This window comes from Mobula birostris, chromosome 12 (genome assembly GCF_030028105.1).
Source record: "Mobula birostris isolate sMobBir1 chromosome 12, sMobBir1.hap1, whole genome shotgun sequence".
NCBI classification, from domain to species: domain Eukaryota; kingdom Metazoa; phylum Chordata; class Chondrichthyes; order Myliobatiformes; family Myliobatidae; genus Mobula; species Mobula birostris.
The window spans coordinates 36,404,118-36,417,076 of NC_092381.1; the positions used below are offsets into that span (position 1 = coordinate 36,404,118).

The following is a 12,959-nucleotide window of genomic DNA, read 5'->3' on the forward strand; positions in this document are numbered from 1 at the left end:
ATAACTTTAAGACAAAAGCTAGGTCTCAACAGTATTTTTTGTTGAAAATCCTACTGTTATCTTCACACAGGGATTTCACTTCAATTTCTGTTAAGTGAAACCCGTGGAATTAGATGGTCAATATTTTTTGAAAGCTTACCATGTAGCAATTTGCCAGCATGCCTGTCATCTGCAATGACTAGTAATTGCTCTCACTACCTTGGGAGAATGTTCTCTCCAGTTATTTCTACCTAGAAATTCAATCAAATGGCATGATTGAAAATGGACACATCTCAGAGTGCAGCCTCATAACTGGGTCCTTTCTTGTTACTTTTGCAATTTGGCTAGGCAATTTCCTGGAGCTCATGTTTTCCAAATGAAAATAAAACAAGGAATATAAGAATGCAATGGGAAAACTATTGTTGAGGCAGAAGATCATCCAAAGTGTGTCATTCGTAAGGCCGGTGATGTTGTGGGGATGGAACTGGACTCTCTGACAGTGGTGTCTGAAAGGAGGATGCTGTCCAAGTTGTATACCATCTTGGACAATGTCTCCCATCCACTACATAATGTACTGGTTGGGCACAGGAGTACATTCAGCCAGAGACTCATTCCACCGAGATGCAACACAGAGCGTCATAGGAAGTCATTCCTGCCTGTGGCCATCAAACTTTACAACTCCCCCCTTGGAGGGTCAGACACCCTGAGCCAATAGGCTGGTCCTGGACTTAGTTCCTGGCATAACTTACATATTACTATTTAATTATTTATGGTTTTATTAGGATTTAATTATTTATGGTGCCACTGTAACGAAAACCAATTTCCCTTGGGATCAAAAAAGTATGAATATGACTATGACTATACTGTTTACTTTTTAACTTGTATATGCACCTTATTATTTCTTAATTTAGTTGTGGTAATATTACTCTGTGTTATATGTGTGAGTTATATGTATTGTGTTGTGCACCTTGGACTGGAGGAACATTATTTCGTTTGGCGGTACAGGTATACACGTTGAATGACTATAAACTTGAACTTAAAGGTACTGGCGCTGGATTGACTGCTTCTCCCACCACTTCTCCCTCCAGATTCAATGCTCCAGCCTCACCCTCATGCAAACGTACCTGAGGGCCTTGTCTCTTTCTCTGCCAGGTGCTACCTGGCTTGCTGAGTTCCTCTGGCATCTTGTTTGTGTTACTCAAGATTTGCAGCATCTGCAGAACCTCTTGTTTTTACAGTGTGAATATTTGATAATCACCTATGGCATGATGACCAATCTCTTGTGCCAGTTTGTCCTGCATGAGTGAGCTTGATAATTCAATGTATTCCCAGTATAGGACAAGGCTGTGAGTTGTGATGTCAGGCAACAACCTTGCTTGCATTAATACAAGTTCTTCAATATTGAGCAGATTCACTTTTAAAGCATTATATGTAAAAACAAGGTAAATGCCCTGAAACATTCCCTGAGAAATGTGTCCAAACACTTGACAAGGCTCACATCCATCTGAGTTCACACCTGAAGAAAACTCATAAATTACCAGAGATGCCTAAATCTATTTCTGGTTTACTCCAGCAAAATATGCCATTGATAGTTAAAAAGAAATTGGGATAGAAAGTGAGAAAATGCTTGTATATTATCACATTGTTAAGGTGTAACAGGATATGTTAATTTTGTCCTTTGCAGTAGCTAGTGCATTATTCAAAGTGATGGATCAGTGAAGCAGTCATAAACACGAGGAAGACTGAAAAGCACTAAAGCAGCTGCGTAGTTGGTGTAGGACACCTTCACAAACTCCACCCCCCACCCCCACCATGACCAAATCCTTGTGTTATTTTTCAAATTCTGACAGGTATGACAAAGGCACAAAGAGGGGAAAATGCTCAGTGGCTTTTACTGAGCTTCTATGTGGGCAACACATATTTTGTTCTTGCACACGATATAAATAATAAGGGGCTAAAGGCAAGACAAATGTTTATAACATAGGGTACAGTGCACAGTTAAATGGGCGTGCATCCTATCAACAAGTCTAGAATTAATTTTGGGCTTTAGGAAGGCATGTGCAAGATAGCTAAGGTATGGTTCACACATTCTGACTTTGAATGCTTCAGTAGGCTCTTGCTTTACTCTGGTGTACCATCAGAGAAAATTACATTTTCTAATTATATTCTGTACAGTTTTCCGTTTTTGTGGACACCTGCTGAAACTTGCTGTAGCTATAGACAGTTGCTCCCTTTCAGTCACAATATTCTCACACTGTCTCCTCCCTTAAACAAATTAAAATTAACATCATGTAAACACCTCTGGGCTGAAACATGCCTTTAGCCTGTACCTCTTTTTCAAACATCACTGTACACCCCTTTGCAGGTCATCACATTCTTGGTGTTTGCACCAACGTATTTTAGCATAAATATATAGCATCAATGTTTCAGGTCGATAAGTGCTCATGGGAGTTTTGGTCGTGTCCTCTCTTCACAGATGTTGCCTGACCTATTGAATATTTCCAGCACCTTCAAATATCCAGCACCCACAGATTGTTTTTTCACTTTTCCTCTCAGTATCTACTCTGTCAAGCTCCTCATAGTCATATATGTTTATGATTCACCTCTCATATATCGCCTCAAATCACCTCTCATTCTTCTGAACTCTAATTTTAGGGCTAACCTGCTCAATTGTTCTTTATAAGAGAACACCTTTATCATAGGAATCATCCTTATGAACCTTCACTGAACTGCCTGCAATACAAGTGTATACTTCCTTAAATGGGGAGATCAAAATTGGCTATAGTATCACCAATGCCTTCTGGACTTTTGCAAAATTGCATGCTTTAATGTTCCATCTCTTCTGTCTTTCTGATTGTTTGCTGTTTCTGCATGCCAATCTTTTGCATTTAATGTACAATTAAACCACACAAAATCTTCTGCTATTCAATTTATTTTTGAAGCCTGCTTCTCTTATGGAAAATAATTTGACTGAACCAGTTCTGACCTTAAGGACAGGATATGCGTGGTTGCATTTATGCAGGATATTTTAGCTGGCTACAAAAAGATGCTGACTTGAGCCTTAATGGATGACCTACAACAAGGTTAACCACAACTGCAGTGAATTTCAGTGACCTTTGAGTGTTGTAGAGTTAAAACAGATTGTACACTCATTGCTGATGTAAAGATATTTAACTTTGAGAAGGCAAGGCTGAAAAAGCCGCATGGGAAGAGCTTTCAAAAATGAAAACTGACTCACATTGTTCTCTTTATTTCAAAGCTCGGTGAATTTAATTGGACAATTTCTGGAGTGAACTGTAATAAAACCCATTTCCAGGTTGATTCACTGAAAAAGGAAATTTGACCAGGCACTTTCTGATGTGAGTTGTACTTGTGTACATGATGTGCAACCATGAATGAGTGTCCCGGAGTAGGAGGCATTTGAAGATCTCAAAGCTGACAGGGATTAATACTTTTCTCATGGTTTCTTCCAGCAGCAGAATCACCTCAGACTAAGGTTTATCAGTAGAAAGCTGCTGTTTTCTGCAGCTTTCTATGACATCCACATTATCTATGTCTGGATGCACTGTCAGTAGAGGTCAATCATGTTCAATGTCCTGGCCTCAGGATCATTCTGACCAATTGCAGCTGCTCTCTGCCTTATCTTCCATGGTATTATTGATGCCCCTGATGTTCTGCATTCTTCCTTCAGCAAGAAAACAAAGCAAACAAGTGCATGAGAATGTTAACATTACCAAAGTCCCCAAGCTGAGGAGAGAATCAAATAAACTCAGTTGGCTGTTGGGGCTCCTCTTCAGAATAGATCACAATGGCTTCTACCAAGGTCAAGATTAGCCGTAGGAATAACTTTTATCATGGCCAGAGCCATAGTTAGCCAAAGACCATATTGCTCCAACAGATAAATATAGAGTGATAGAGTCATCTTACGTGCCTAACCTGATATTTTATTCACAAATAGTAGCCACTGCAGCTATTGAAAACTATGGCAGCTCACGTAGTGTAACAGAGCCACTCAGCAAGTCTGGCAACATCTACGCAGGGAAATTAACCATTAATGTTTCAGGCCAAGGCACTTCATCAGGACTCTATTTCTGATCAAGGGTCTGAGTCCGAAACGTTGACTGTTTATTTACTACCATAGATGCTGCCTAGCCTACTGAGTACCTCCAGCATATTGTGAGTGATTCTCAAGATGTCAAGCATCTGTAGAATCTCTTGTGTAGCTTAACAGAGACTATTAACAACCTTCTCATTCAGGTGTAGTTGTCTGCACCACTCTGGGGGTATTGAGTTGTCATAACCAGACAGAGCCTCCCAGTCTGTTGCCTTTACTGGGCTACTGGTCAAAAAGGTGAACAGAATCCCTGCATGAGGGTCATTATAAGAGAAGGAACATCAGGAAAGCGAAGGATGAAGTGGATGGAAAGAAGGATGGGGAGGTGGGTCACCTTCAGCATGTCTGACTAAATACTAACAGTAAACCGATCATGCAAAATGGTAGTGGAAGATTTGGTTGAATTTTCGGAGCCCTTTTAAAAGCACACAAATATCAGAACATGCACAATATAATAATTACTCTCTAACTTACAGTCCTTTTTCAGTGTTGAACTGATCTTTTGCAATTAGCCTTTTATAGTATCTGTTAAGAAACCTTGATGACATTTAAAATATTTATAGAATCTCTCCATTCTCTTCCATTGGATTAGAAAAGCACAAGCAATTAAAAAGGTTGGTTTCGATGATATCAGAAAGGACCTGGCAGGTGTGAATTTGGATAGGTTGTTTTTCTGGCAGAGGAATGCTTAGTAACTGGGAGGGCTTCAAAAATGAAATATTAAGAGTACAGGGTATATATTCCTGACAGATCATAAAACAATGCTAACAGATTTAGGCAACCTTGGCTTTTAAGGGGTATTAAGGCCCTGGTTAAATGAAAAAGGAGGTACATAGTGGGAATGGGCAGCAAGGAACAAATGAGGTGCTCAAAGAATATGAGGAATGCAAGAGGGAGGGGTAAAAGAAGCCATAAGGTCACTCTGTCAGACTCGGTGAAGGAGAATCCCAAGGGTTCTACAAATATATTAAGAGCAAAAAGATAGCAAGGGACAAAATTGATCCACTTGAAGATCATTGTGGTCATCTACTGTATGCATGGAGCCGGAAGAAGTGGGATGATCATAACTGGATTTTTCGCGTTTATATTTACTCAGGAGTTGACATTGCGGGGGCCCTAGCAGAGATACTTAACAAGTCCTTATCCAGTGGCGAGGTGCCCAAGGATTGGAGAATAGCTCTTGTTGTTCCATTGTTTAAGAAAGTCTCTGAGAATAAGCTGGGAAATTATAGACCAGTGAGCCTGACATCAGTTATTGGAAGGTTATTGGAAGGTCTCCTAAGGGACTAAATGCTTAAGTACTTGGATAGACAGGGCCTGATTAGGGATAGGCAATATGGCTTTGTGCATGGTAGGTCATGTGTAACCAATCGTAGAGTTTTTTCAAGTTGCTTACCAGGAAAGTTTGATGAGTGAAAGGCAGTGGACATTGTCTGCATGCACTTTAGCAAGGACTTTGACAAGGTTTTGCAAGGGAGATTGATCCAGCAGGTTTAGTCACTCAGGATGAAGTAGGAAATTGGATTTAACTTTAGCTTAGTGGAGAAGCCAGAGAGTGGTACTAAGTGGCTGCCTGTCTGACTGGTGGCCTGTAATTAGTGGTGTGCCGCAGGGACTGGTGCTGAGTCCATTGTTGTTTGTCATCTATATTAATGATTTGGATGATAATATGGCAAACTGGAGCAGCAAATTTGCAGATTACACCAAAACTGGGGGCGTGGTGGACAGTGAGGAAGCTTGCTGCAGGATTTCAGCCAGCTGGGAAAATGGGCTGAAAAATGGCAGATGGAATTTAATGCCGACAAGTGTAAGATGTTGAACTTTTGGAGGACAGACCAGTGTAGAAATTACACAGTGAATGGTAGGGCACTGAAGAATGCAGTAGAACAAAAGGATCAGGAAATACAAAGCGATAATTCCATGAAAGGGGCATCTTAGGTAGATAGTGTCATAAAGAGAGTTTTTCTTACATTACCCTTCATAAATCAGGGTATTGAGTACTGGAGTTGGGATGCTATGTTGAAGGCACTGTTGAGGCTAAATTTGGAGTATTCTGTACTTACCTACAGGAAAGATATCAATAAGATTGAAAAAGTGCAGGAAAATTTGCCAGAATATTGCTGAGACTTGAGAACCTGTGCTATAGGGAAAGGGTGAATTGGTTAGGATTTTATTCCCTGGAGCATAGGTGAATGAGGGGAGATTTAATAGAGACAGACAAAATTATGAGGGGAATAGATAAGATAAATGCAAGCAGGCTTTTTTCCCCTAATGTTGGACGAAACTAGAACTAGAGGTCATAGGTTAAGGGTGAAAGGTAAACTACTTTACGGCAAATATAAACATGGGTGGTATAGAGGGCCATGGCCCATGTGTGCGTTGACAGGACTAGGCAAAATCACAGTTTGGCATGGACTAGATGGCCAAAGGGCTTATTTCTGTGTTGTAGTTCCTCGGCAACTCTATACTTTAAAGTACAGACTCAACATTACAGTTCTGATTATCTGAAAAGGTTTATTTTGTCTAATGGTTCGCCTCTGTCAACTGATGCAAAGTCACTCTATGATAGATCCCAAGTTATCATCCACTGATAAACTACAAATTAACAAGGCACTGGAAATTTTTTTGACCTGAAGATTTTGTCAGTCCCATATAGCTTTCTCTGTGATGGATGCTTGACTAAATATGGCTAGACTGATGTAATTCTAGCTGATTTTTTTTTTGCCTAGGTTTAAATCAGTCGGGGCATTTTGCAACTGATAGTTTTGATGTTACTACCCTGACAGGGTCAATACCTACATGACTCTTTAAATTCCTGGGTGCCACTGTCTCAGAAGGCCTGTCCTAAACACATGATATAAATATAATAGCAAAGAAAGCATGGCAAAGCCTCTACTTCCACAGGAGTCTGCAGAGGTTTGACATGTTATCAAAAACTTGGCAAACTTAGAAACATAGAAAACCCACAGCCCAATACAGGCCCTTCGGTCCACAAGGCTGTGCCAAACATATCCTTACCTTAGAACTACCTAGGCTTACCCATAGCCCTCTATTTTTCTAAGCTCCGTGTATCCATCCAGGAGTCTCTTAAAAGACCCTGTCGTTTCCGCCTCCACCACCGCAGCCCATTCGACACACTCAGCAATCTCTGTGTAAAGAACTTCGATAGGTGCATGGTGGAAAGTGTGCAGATTGGCTGCATTACAGCCTGGTATGGGAACACCAATTCATTTGGTTGGAAGATTCTACAAAAGGTAATGGATTCAGCCCAGTAAATCACATATAAAGCCCTTCCAACCATTGAGCACATCTGCATGAAACGTTGCTGTAGAAAAGCAGCGTCTGTCATCAGAAATCCTCTCCAGACAGGCCATGCTCTTTTCTCGCTGCTGCCATCAGACAGAAAGTACAGGTGCCTCAGGACTTGCACCACCCAGTTCAAGAACAGGTACTACCCCTCAACCATCTGGCTCTTGAGCAAAAAGGGATAACTACACTCATTCTATTTCTGCTGTTCCCACAACCAGTGGTTTCACTTTAAGGACCCTTGTTATTTCATGCTCTTTCATTTTATTTCATACTCACTATTTATTTTTTTTCTATTTGCATTTGCACAATTTGTTGTTCATTGATCCTGTTTATAGATTTGCTAAGTATGCTTGCAGGAAAAATAAAGCTCTGGGTTGTATGTGGTGACATGTATGTATTCTGATAATAAATTTTACTTGAACTTTGGGCCAATATCTGCTTTGATTTAACAGCCTTACATATTTGAATCAATTGTGATACTCAGAAGCATGGAGACAACTGGCTTAATAAATGAGTAGTTGGGGTACTTTCAGAAGTGAAAGCTAATATGATGTATTATGAGGTAATTGACCCCAGGTTGGGAACCCCTGATCTAGTAGATTAAAAGCATGTTATAGAACAATGGGCAAATGCTGATTCTTTCATTTTAAAACTACTTACTTTCAGAATCCATAGTATAGTATTATATAGTATAGGTCGAAACGCTTTGCAATTTTCACCATCCTGTTCAGCATTGCAGTTTGTAGGCATCCATCTGAGAGCTAGACTAAGAAGTATTAGACCATAATCCATCAGATATAGGAGCAGAATTAGGCCATTTGGCCCATCGAGTCTGCTCCACCATTTCAACATGGCTGATCCATTTTACTCTCAGCCCCAATATCCTGCCTTCTATCTCCCCCCCCCCCCCCCCCCATGAATTAAGGTTATTGAAAATCTATGGCACAGAAGCCACTTACTCCATCCTGACTATGATGGTTGGGGAAAAGTTATCCAGCCTCATCCTGGCTTCTAGTATTTGCAGATTATGTCTTGTTTAGTGCACATTTAGTGCACATCAAACTTCTGATGGGGTTTCTGCCTCTCCCATTTGTTCTGGCAATGAGTTCCAGATTTCTACCACCTGCTTGTGAAAAATAATTTCAGAATTTCCTCTTTATTTGTTCGACAAATTGCTTTAAATCAAACCTGCTGGTTTTGACTGCTAAAGGACATAGGTCCCTCATAGTTTTATGCATATGAGTCAAGTCTCTTCTTGGATTCCTTTGTTTTGAAGACAACAGCCTCAATCTATCCTGGCAACTAAAATTTTCCAGCCCTGAAAAATACTGATGAGTCTCCTGCATGCCCTCTCCAATGCAATCACATCTTCCCTGTAATATGATCAGTACTGCATACAGCATCCAAGTATGATGCTGTCTTAAGCAAGGGTAAGGAGAGGCTATTTCATCAGGGCTCTGTTTAAAAGTAATCTCTCAATAGGTCTGTTAATCTGGCACTAACCTCTTGGGTACCTGTCCATTATCTAAGGTGAAGGCCCTGATGAAGAAACTGCATTGGCAGTAAAGACTGTTTTAGGGCATTGATCTTTTTAAATATATATTGCTCCAACAGTAAGGAGCTCTACAAATAGAATGTGAAATGCCAGTGGCGGATTCCCTTTCTAAGAATAGAATAGCAATGCTGAGCGTCAGTTAGCTCTTGCTAATAAAGTCTCAGGCTACTTTAAGGATCTACACTGACCTACTAATGTGCAAACTATGCATAGCCATTCCTAATAAAAGCCTCACTGTTCATTGGAGCTGAGGCGAAAGGTCAGGGTCCGTGTATAAAAGCTCACATGTCCTGTGAGTGTACTTGCCTTCTACACCCTTCTCTAGTGGTAAAGAATAGTGCTTCCCCCTATCTGTAAGCATTGTGGAAGAATTCTCATTTTAAAGCTGTGTTATTTCCTTTTATTAAGGTGAAAATAAATGCTTTAGCACCCATGTTTCAATGATTTTGGATCTCTTGCTATGCTGAAATGCGAAGGACCAGCATTACAATGGATTAGTTTGTCTCTACTTATCCATTGTTCTACACGGTTTCTTTGAAACAGAATCCTTCTATTCATCATTAGAATGAAATTTGTGAGTGTCTCCCCTCACAATGCCCTGCCCTTCTGAACAATTTTAATAAACTAATATTAGAAGAATGGAATAGCTTACATAAAATAATCTGTGTTTTCTTACAGTTTCTCATGCTGGCCAAATATGGTCTTAGTTTTAAAATTCTTATCTTTGTTTTTAAATTCCTTCATGGCCTCACCCCAGCTCCTCAATGATCTCTTTGTTCATCCAATTCTGGGCACATATGCATTCACAATATGAAGGATGTGTTGTGCCATTTTCTATTTGGCAATTGGTGATAGACACAAGCTTTCCCAGTTCAAATTTATAGCTATGATAGGTAGCTGGATTGTATTTTGTAGCTCATCTACCCTGAACATGCTGTCCCTTCATGGAGCTAACATTCTGATTCTTCAGTCACAGGATCTTTTACCTTGAGTAAATCTGGATGTGATTTGAGAGTGAATTTGCAGTCTGACTTAGACTGTACCCAAGTTCCTCCCTGTCAGCCTACAAAAGAAAATTGCTTCGTTAAATCAGTTGCACTTGCATTAATGATTTCAACACAATAAACAAATACTGTAAATATTTCCATCCATACATACAGAACTGTGCAAAAGTCTTAGACACGTGTAAAATAGTTCTGTAAAGCGAAGATGCTTTCAAAGATAATGAAATGAAAAACTTCTAAATATCAAAGAAATGACTGTAAAGAGCAGTGAACAGCAAAGCAATTGAATCAAATCTATACTTGATGTGACCACCTTTAAAACTATATCCATTCTCTCAGGTGCACTGCATACAGTTTCGTAAGAAAATTGGCTCATAGGTTGATCCAAGCATTTTGGAGAGCTCTTACGCAGACTCTGGCTATCTCACAGCTTCAGTCTGTCCTGTAATCCCAGACAGCCTCAATGATGTTGAGAATCAGGGTTCTGTGGAGGCCATAGCATCTGAAACCATATAAAAAATCTTGAGTGCCTAAGACTTTTGCACGGCACTGGATATACATTCATTCTCTACACCATTGAAGTACTGTGACTGCAGTAAGTGCTTCCCTACAGTATGTACTGCAGCAACTTGGCAAAACTTCTTTGATAACCCCACATCCTCCAATGCCTTGAAGGCCAAGAGCTACAGATTGGGACACAACAAAGACAGGATACAAAAGCGAGCTGAACTATCACGTGAATTCTGACAGCACCCAAGGATATTTTTTACCACCTCTCTCAGTCCCTTCTCCTATTGTCTGTACTTAACGTGATGTGGTCTATGTGATGGTATATCTCTGTATGCCAGTGTGTTGACATAGCAGATTGGTTTTGCCTTTCCTCATAGGGCATTTATCTCTATTTGTGTAGAGTGGAGGGTTGAGGGGAGGAGTGTAGAACAGACATGTTATTCCTTTTGGGACAGCAATTTCAATTCCTCCTTCCCCAGTCACACCTCTTTTGCTGTACATTTATTTCTGCAGGAGAAACATGCTTGAAAGTTCTTTCAGATGGCTCCTGTAGCTTGCTCCTGGATAAGGGAGCCTACTTTATAGCAGAATGCTGGACTCGCTGAGCCTGTATGGTGCATCTGCCAATAGGAGAAGTGCTGATAATGTCCCAAAGTTGTCACACTAAATTGCAGTGCCAAGAAGTCTTCTTCGGCAGCTGCACAAACCCATGTTTTTTGACTCTGGGCCATTATGTTGCTTAAGCAAAAAAGAGACAATAGCTATGTTTTTGGCACGCGTCCTATGACTCAACAGTGCAGTGAATAGTAATGCAGGGCTGTTTGAGATATTGTGGTGGGAAGCACAATAAGGAGTTTGCAGTTTGAATGTGTCTCTACTAGAGTATGAACAAGTAGGTTGAACTTCCGCCACCTCCAATGGGATCCCACCACTAAGCACATCTTTCCCTCCCCACCTCTGCTTTCCGCAAGGATCGCTCCCTACGCGACTCCCTTGTCCATTCGTTCCCCCCCCATCCCTCCCCACTGATCTCCCTCCTGGCACTTATCCTTGTAAGCGGAACAAGTGCTACACATGCCCTTACACTTCCTCTCTTACCACCATTCAGGGCCCCAAACAGTCCTTCCAGGTGAGGCAAAACTTCACCTGTGAGTCGGCTGGGGTGATATACTGCGTCCGGTGCTCCTGATGTGGCCTTCTATATATTGGCGAGACCCGACGCAGACTGGGAGATCGTTTTGCTGAACACCTACGCTCTGTCTGCCAGAGAAAGCAGGATCTCCCAGTGGCCACACATTTTAATTCCACTTCCCATTCCCATTCTGACATGTCTATCCACGGCCTCCTCTACTGTAAAGATGAAGCCACACTCAGGTTGGAGGAACAACACCTTATATTCCGTCTGGGTAGCCTCCAACCTGATGGCATGAACATTGACTTCTCTTACTTCCGCTAATGACCCACCTCCCCCTTGTACCCCATCCGTTATTTATATACACACACATTCTTTCTCTCACTCTCCTTTTTCTCCCTCTGTCCCTCTGACTATACCCCTTGCCTATCTGCTGGGTTCCCCCCCCCCCCTTTTCCTTCTCCCTGGGCCTCCTGTCCCATGATCCTCTCATATTCCTTTTGCCTATCACCTGCCCAGCTCTTGGCTCCATCCCTCCCCCTCCTGTCTTCTCCTATCATTTCAGATCTCCCCCTCCCCCTCCCACTTTTAAATCTCTTACTAACTCTTCCTTCAGTTAGTCCTGATGAAGGGTCTCGGCCTGAAACGTCGACTGTACCTCTTCCTAGAGATGCTGCCTGGCCTGCTGCGTTCACCAGCAACTTTGATGTGTGTTGCTTGAATTTCCAGCATCTGCAGAATTCCTCGTGTTTGCGAGGTTGAACTATGTGAGTGCCTCATAAGGGGCATCGAAACTGGTGGAGCCTTTCCTGTGCGGGAGTGAGGTTCAAGCGCAGATTTTATTCCAGGAAGCAACTTTGTCTGAGCATTGCAAAAGGCACGTCAATGATAATTTTAGTGCTGGGGGAGGTGTGAATGATTGTGATTTGATCCCCTTCTTACTGGCTCTGATTGTATGCAGAAGTATGAAATCAACAAAAATTGTTGCGTGTTTTAAAATTTAGGCCATTTTGTAAGGTCAACTTGTATTATTGCCAGATTTCTTGAAGTATGCCATCATCATGTATCTCTGTAATCGACTATGGAAACAGCCAGGGGAAATGCATAGAATCCTTTGTAGCAAGTTCATTATTTTAGTGTTAAACCACAGATAGCCTGGCAAGAACAGAGTTTCTTGACAGTTCCATGGAATCATGATGGCAAATAACCTTAGTTTTACTGGCAGCCAGGATAATCTGGTAGTAATTTTTAAGGAGGTGTGTGAATAGAGTTCAGGGTGAGTGGTTGTGCAGTTTGAATAGATTCCTTTGTCACCTGTACCATGTGTGAGTGCACAATGTTTCTCAACAGCAAAGG

General features: G+C 41.3%; 1 protein-coding gene across 8 annotated transcripts in view; it reads left to right on the forward strand.

Moving 5' to 3' along the window:
• LOC140205846 (BTB/POZ domain-containing protein 19-like) overlaps positions 1 to 12,959 on the forward strand; it is a 190,241-nt gene that overhangs the window by 146,137 nt on the left and 31,145 nt on the right. The window lies entirely within an intron of this gene.